Here is a 6,502-nt window from a genome sequence, read left to right as displayed (position 1 = left end):
GCTATGTGGAACAGTCCTTGGGGGACATAGGTGGGGTAGAGTACTGGCTTATAGCTCAGCCTCCATCACTTCTGGGGAGTGTTTTATTCAAGGGCACATTTCCTTCCTTCCTTCCTTCCTTCCTTCCTTCCTTCCTTCCTTCCTTCCTTCCTTCCTTCCTTCCTTCCTTCCTTTCCTTTCCTTTCCTTTCCTTTTTTTTTTTGTTTCAAGATAAGGTTTCTCTTGTGTAAGAGCCTGGCTGCTCTGGACTTTCTTTGTAGAGCAGGCTGGCCTTGAACTCACAGAGATCTGCCTGCCTCCCTGTGCTTGGATTAAAGGCCCTGCGCAGCTACATGTACTTGTTTGTTAGAGTGGACTAGTAGCGAAAGACTACAGGAAGCAGGTCATAAGCTATAGCAGAGTTAGCTCAGGCCTCCTTGTCCAGATAGTCACTGCTGTTTGGGTCTAGCAAACAGATCCCAGCTTCTGCCCAAACTGGACAGCAGCTGCTCAGAAGCTTTGAGGTGATTCTCACTGGCATCCATGAGGTGGGGTCTTAGCATAACTTTTTATACTATTTTATTTTGGTTTCTTATGCCTCTTCTTCCCTTCACCCCAATCTCTTCCAACACCCCAACACCAGGTAGAAGAGAAGGAACAATAATGGGGAGAGGGGGTGGAGTTCTCTTTAGCTATTTCCTGCTGTTTAGGGTCACTGGGTTCCTTAGGGCATTCCAATCTTTGTTTCAGGATCTCTTCAACTTATCTCATCCAACTTCATGCACAGCAACCAGGAGCAGCAGGGGGAGCACTAGCAACCGCCTTCTTTCTCTGAGCTCTCTTCTCTCTCTGGGCCCTGGCATTTATTCCATCTCCAGAGTCTTCAGATTTAAACTGTCTGCAGCTGAGAAACAGCCCTCTCAGCCTGCACCAGGCAAATACTTTGCTGCTATGGACAGTCTGAAGCAGTCCCATATCCCACTCCTGGGATCAAATAAAAAACTTGTTTAGAACCACAACAATGGGCCACCAAGAAGATTTGAGTCAGGGGGTTGGCCTCCAAGGTGGGCCATCCCCATGGAAAACTGAGCCAGTCACATCTCTTTTAACTTTAACCCTCACAGATCCTGCTCTCTGTCCTCACTGTGATGTGGTGAGAATGAACAAGTCATACATAACTGATCCAAATCAGAGTACAGCCTCACAGCCTTGCACTAGGGTGAAGCCTGTCATTGACCACATCTCCAGTGCAAGTGCTTGACAGCACCTTGAGTCAGGTGGTGACATCTGCAGAAACACCAAAGCCCCATCAGGCCTCATTAGTTTGTAGGGTATGGGCTCAACCCTCCTGTCATTAGCCAAGGAGTGGCAAGTCACTCTGGGCCAGTGTCTTTGGAGCTTGGCTCTAGGATGAGGTACGGGAAGTGGCCTAAGCAGGGTTGATGTGTTCCTTTCACATTGCCTAAACTGAAGGTGTCAGCAGGGCCCCTCCTCCTCTTCCTCTGTTCCCTCAGCTGCCATGGGAGAAGCAGCAGCTGTAGCCCAGCCTCTGTTGACCCAATTCAGGTTCTGTTTGTGAGCCTCACACATGGATTCAGGTCTGTCTCAGCCTGAGTTCTGGCCTGGGGAGGGCATTATGGATGACTGGATGACAACCCTTCACTGAGCCCTACCTGTCAGACACAGTGTGAGGTTGGGGAAGAAAGTCACAGTTGTTTGGATGTGGGTAAATCCCAGGAGGGGAGCAATGGTGTGTGTGTGTGTGCACATGTGCATGTATGTATGTATATTTGTATGTATGTTTTTGTGTGAGTATACATACATGTGTGTGTTTGCACCCTTTAGTGTGTGCTCTCTGGGCAAGAGCATCACTGTTTCCTGGGAGCTTGTGTGTGAAGCTTGGGGTCCAACCCCAGACTCAGCTTGAGTTGTATCATGAGTCAAATCCTTGAGTCAGTGGTGGGAACCTGTTTATATTAGGATCTAATAACCATCAGCTTAATGGTACCCAGATGGGACTGTATGTATTTAGTTAAAGCATTAATGATGCAAAGGTCAATAGTAATTAGCAGAAATAGAGAGGTCAAAGGCCCTGTGATGGCTGACATCAGAGTTACTCTTCAGGAGGAACCCCTAAATGAGATGGGAACCAGTCATTTATTTCATCTCAGGTCTGTGTGTGTGTGTTTCTTTCCAAATACAATCTCTGATGGTTTCTGATTGGTTTGATAGAACCAATAATTTCCCCCCAAAGCCACACCTCCTTGTTCTGCAAAGAGCAGGTCCAGTGTCCTATTATATAGAAGAACTATTTCAGTTAATGAATCTACCTGTTGATAGATCTGGGTCTATTTGGTTTTAACAGGTACCTTTCCTGATGTGCCAATAGGCATTATTGGTAGCCATTTTGTCCCCTAGGCTAGGGAGTTTCTTTTGACCTAACATTCTAGCCTGTTGAGGATAAAGGGTGATGTCCTCTTCCTGCTGAAATGTTGTTGTCAGGGCCCAGGAAGGATGGAATGCTAGTCAAAGGCCTAGAGGGGATTCAGGCAATGGGGCTTTCAACAGAAGCATCTGGTTTACTAACCCAGCTGAAGAGACAGAGAACAATCCCATTGCTGGATTAGTTAACATCAGCTTTCAGCAAGTCTAGGGCTTGAAGCCCTTTGGAGCAGTTTGTAATGTGCAGCAATTTATCCTGGGGTCTGTCAGCTGAGTGGAAATCAGGGAGGCTCCCATAGACGCTTGCTGTTTTACAAGCATGGCTGTTAACTTGAAGAGCCAGCAAAAGTGAGAGCACGCCTCCAAGTGTGACTGTCTCAGCGTGTCCACCCTCTCAGCCCCAGAGTCCCGGAGTGGAGGTCCAGCTTTAGACTTGGGTGGGTGGTCTGATCTCACTGGGTGAACACGAGACCGCTGCCACTGTATTTGAGCCAAATTTGAAGCAAGCTTTATTTAATATTGGCCAGGAGGATGGACACCGGCCAGGTCCAGATCTGGGATTCCCAGCATAGGGCCTGACTGTCGTCTTGAGAGGACCTAGATTCCCCCAGCAGAAGCCTCTGGCCATGCCTGTGAAAATGATCTGGATTACACTGAGACAGGAAGACCCCCTCCACCTGTGGATCGTGTTATTCCTTGGGCTGGAGTCTTGGGCTGGGTCAAAAGGAGAAGCCGATCTGAGCACCGGCCCTCATCTCTCCCTGTGTCTTGACTGCAGCTGCAGGGTGGGCGGCCGCCTCCTGCTCAGGCCTGCATGCCCTCCTGATGGACTTCCCCACTGCTGCCATGACGGAGTGACTCCTTTGAACTGTGAGCCAGAATAAGTCCTTCCTCCCTTAAAACGCTTCCTGTTAGGTGTTTGGCCACAGCAATGAGAATTAATACAGACACCAAGACTTTGCCGTTTGTTGCAGTAAATTAAAAATAAAAAGGGTGTTGGTCTATATAATGTTTATTGTTAGCCCTATGTTTACCACTGCTGCATCATTGAACCCGTTATCACAAATGAGACACAGGCGCCTCTTAGATTTATAATTGCCTTATTTACCTTGGGCTGGGAAGGTATTTCAATTTCCTAACCATCCATCTCCCATCCCCCATCCAATGCCATTTCCCTTAATCTTCCTCAAATGGACTATCTTTTATCCATAATCCCATGGTACTTGCTTATATTCTCCATCTGGGTCTTTTCACACTATTATTGGAGACCTTCCTTGGCCCACATGATGTTTTCTCCAGGCTAACCCATCCTGGCACCCTCCTCCTTCTTTTCTTTCTATCCCTCTGTCCTTCCTGTGATTCCTTGTGGGAGTCTCCAAAGCTGAGGAATCTGAGCCATGCCTAGCCCAGGCACACAGGCTCTGTAATTAGCCCATCAGGAATAATGACTTATGTAGGTTGACACAGAGGGCCAGTAACTAGCATCAGACCAATCTCTAACACTTGAGAGTCCCCCCATCCCTGTCCTACATGGTGACTGGATGATGACCAGGGGAGGCATAGAGCTCTGTGTTGTAGCTTGTGCTCAGAGTTTCCAGGACACTGAGTGGAAGGGGGTCTACCCTGAGACATACTGAGTCATCCTGGCTCTGTCCTGTCCTATTTGCAGACACTCTCTTTCTCTGCAACCTTCCTCATAACTGTCATCCTGTCAATTGAGAGCCATTTCAGGCTCTGCTTCCTGGAAGCCTCACTGTGTGGGACAATGTCTCTGGAGAGTAGGACCCAAGCTCTTGTCCACAGAGGATGACGAGGTCTGTGTGATACTGGTCACCTGTGGGTGTTCAGTGAGGAACTGTCACCGGGTTCATAGGTCGTATGTGTGACAGTTCGTGAAAGGATGCAAATGCTAGATGGGTAAACACCAGTGGAGGCATAGAAGTTCCTCTCACCTGGAAACAAGGGCTACAAGTTGAGTTTGGAGGTCAGGCCAGGGTCCCATCTGGCTCTATGGCTTTTACCAAGGTCTTTACCATTCTGAACCTCTGTTTCTGATCTTGACCAGAGCTCGCTTGAGAGCTGATGGTGGGGGTCTCTCTTGGGTGTGTCCTAAGGATGTTTTTGGCAGAGACCCACACGGGCTCCTGATAGGCTGTATCCAAGGCCTTTGGGAATGAGAGGAGTCCTTCCTGTCCAACTGTGCATTTGGGTCTCTGAGAGGAAGCAGCAGGGCTCCGGAGATGGTGTTCTTCAAGCTCCAAGGGCTCAGCTGACCCTCGCCACTGAACAGCCATCACCTCTGCCTTGCAGCAGATGATTGGTGAACTGCACTTGCGGTCTTTTTTTCCTCTAGGCATGAAATCTTCAGTCATTAGCAGTTTCCAGCAGCATTCAAGGAGAGCCACCTGGAGCAGACTTTGTTTCTGGAAATCCATAGCAAATACACGAATACCCACGGCTGCTCTTGGACTCAGCAGCATTTCACAGCTGCTTCTGACCAGGTGGTCAATATTCCACTTAATAATAACCATCATGAACTGAGTACAGCCCAGGCAGGGGGTCTTGGGTGTAGGAAGGAACCAAAATTTTCCTCCTGAGGGCTTGATTGGTCCTCCCTGGCACCTGGAGAAACGGCTGGGGACTCATAAGGTCTCCCAAGACTAGCATGTGGATTCAAAAGGACCTTTTTCTGAAGCCTTGGCAAGGAAGGCTGTCACCGTCTCAGAAGGCTTTGACAAAGACACTATCAAAATCATTGCACACCTATTCTCATAGTGTTGTCCACTTTTATTTCCTCCTTAGCAGTTTCCACTAATATCCTCCATGTTGGTCAGATTCCTGTTTTTACAACAAAACCTAAGAAAATCAGCTTGTGAAGAGAAGAGGTTTGTTTGGCAATAGTTTGGGAGGTTCTGGGTTGTGGTCATTTGGCTATTTTGCTTTGAGCCCATGGTGAAGAGAATCTTGATGGGAGAAAAATCAACCAACCAACCACCCAAACAAACAAATAAATTACTCAGCTCATGGAACAAAACAGAATATGAAGAAGGGGCTGAGGTTGCACTATCCCCTTCCAGGGCAGAGCTGGCCTCAGGGACAAGATGCCTCTACCCCCACCAGCACCATCAGCTGGGGATCAAACCTCCAACAATGTCCTTTGGACTAGGCTGTAGAACTTGACTTTTACTGTGTGCCTGCTGTGTCTCCTCTTAAGCTCTGAGGTCCAAACGTGTGGAGCCAGACCCCCACCATCCAGAGCAGTGTCCAGTACAATTTAGGTACCAAGGGGATGTATCCTATCTGCTATCCAACTCTGCTTTCTTGGCCATTATTCAGGCTGAATGAGGGGTTTGATAATATGAGGAAATCAGACCTATTACATTTTCAAGCATATTGAAATTTTTGAGACACTATTTAACAATTGGCTAAATTAATTGTACTGTAATCACTTAATTAAAGATGTTTTATTATTGCTGTTTTCTTTTTAAAAATTTGTACTGGAAATAGACTTTAACTTTCATAATTTTATAGAACTCTAAAATCCAAAGGCTCTCTATTGTGATCTGTTTGGGAGCTATGTCATTTCTGTCCTTGATTCACATGATGGAATTTATTGAACTGTTTTTTTTTTGGGGGGGGGTGGTCGCTGTGGATTGACCCATTGCCTCATGCATGGTAGGCAAGTATTCTACCCCTGAGAGACAGCCTCAGCCTTTCGTTTCTCATTTAAAGTGCAAGTTGTCTAGGAGTCTTCATAGACTGTACATGAAGGATACAGAAAAGCGCTGGTGAGCTGTCCCTGGAAGCTGGTATTTGAGGAGCACACTGCCCTCTAGTGTACATTGTGCGCATAGACCTTGGAGGAAGAAACAAGCTACTTTATTAGCATGAAGGTCAGAGGTCTAGGTGGGTGTTCTGCAAACATTTGCTGAATGACTGAATATGTACATTCACAAGGTTCGCGGTGTGTCCTAAAGAAGTGTGTTATCCAAATGCACAGCTCACTTGGTCAAACTTGCCCAGTGTGTGCAAAACCCTGGGTTGTGTCCCTAGCCCAGGTAACCTCAGCACTTGGAGATGA

The sequence above is a fragment of the Meriones unguiculatus genome, chromosome 3 (assembly GCF_030254825.1).
Source record: "Meriones unguiculatus strain TT.TT164.6M chromosome 3, Bangor_MerUng_6.1, whole genome shotgun sequence".
Classification (NCBI taxonomy): Eukaryota; Metazoa; Chordata; class Mammalia; order Rodentia; family Muridae; genus Meriones; species Meriones unguiculatus.
Note: the sequence above shows the minus strand (reverse complement) of the source record.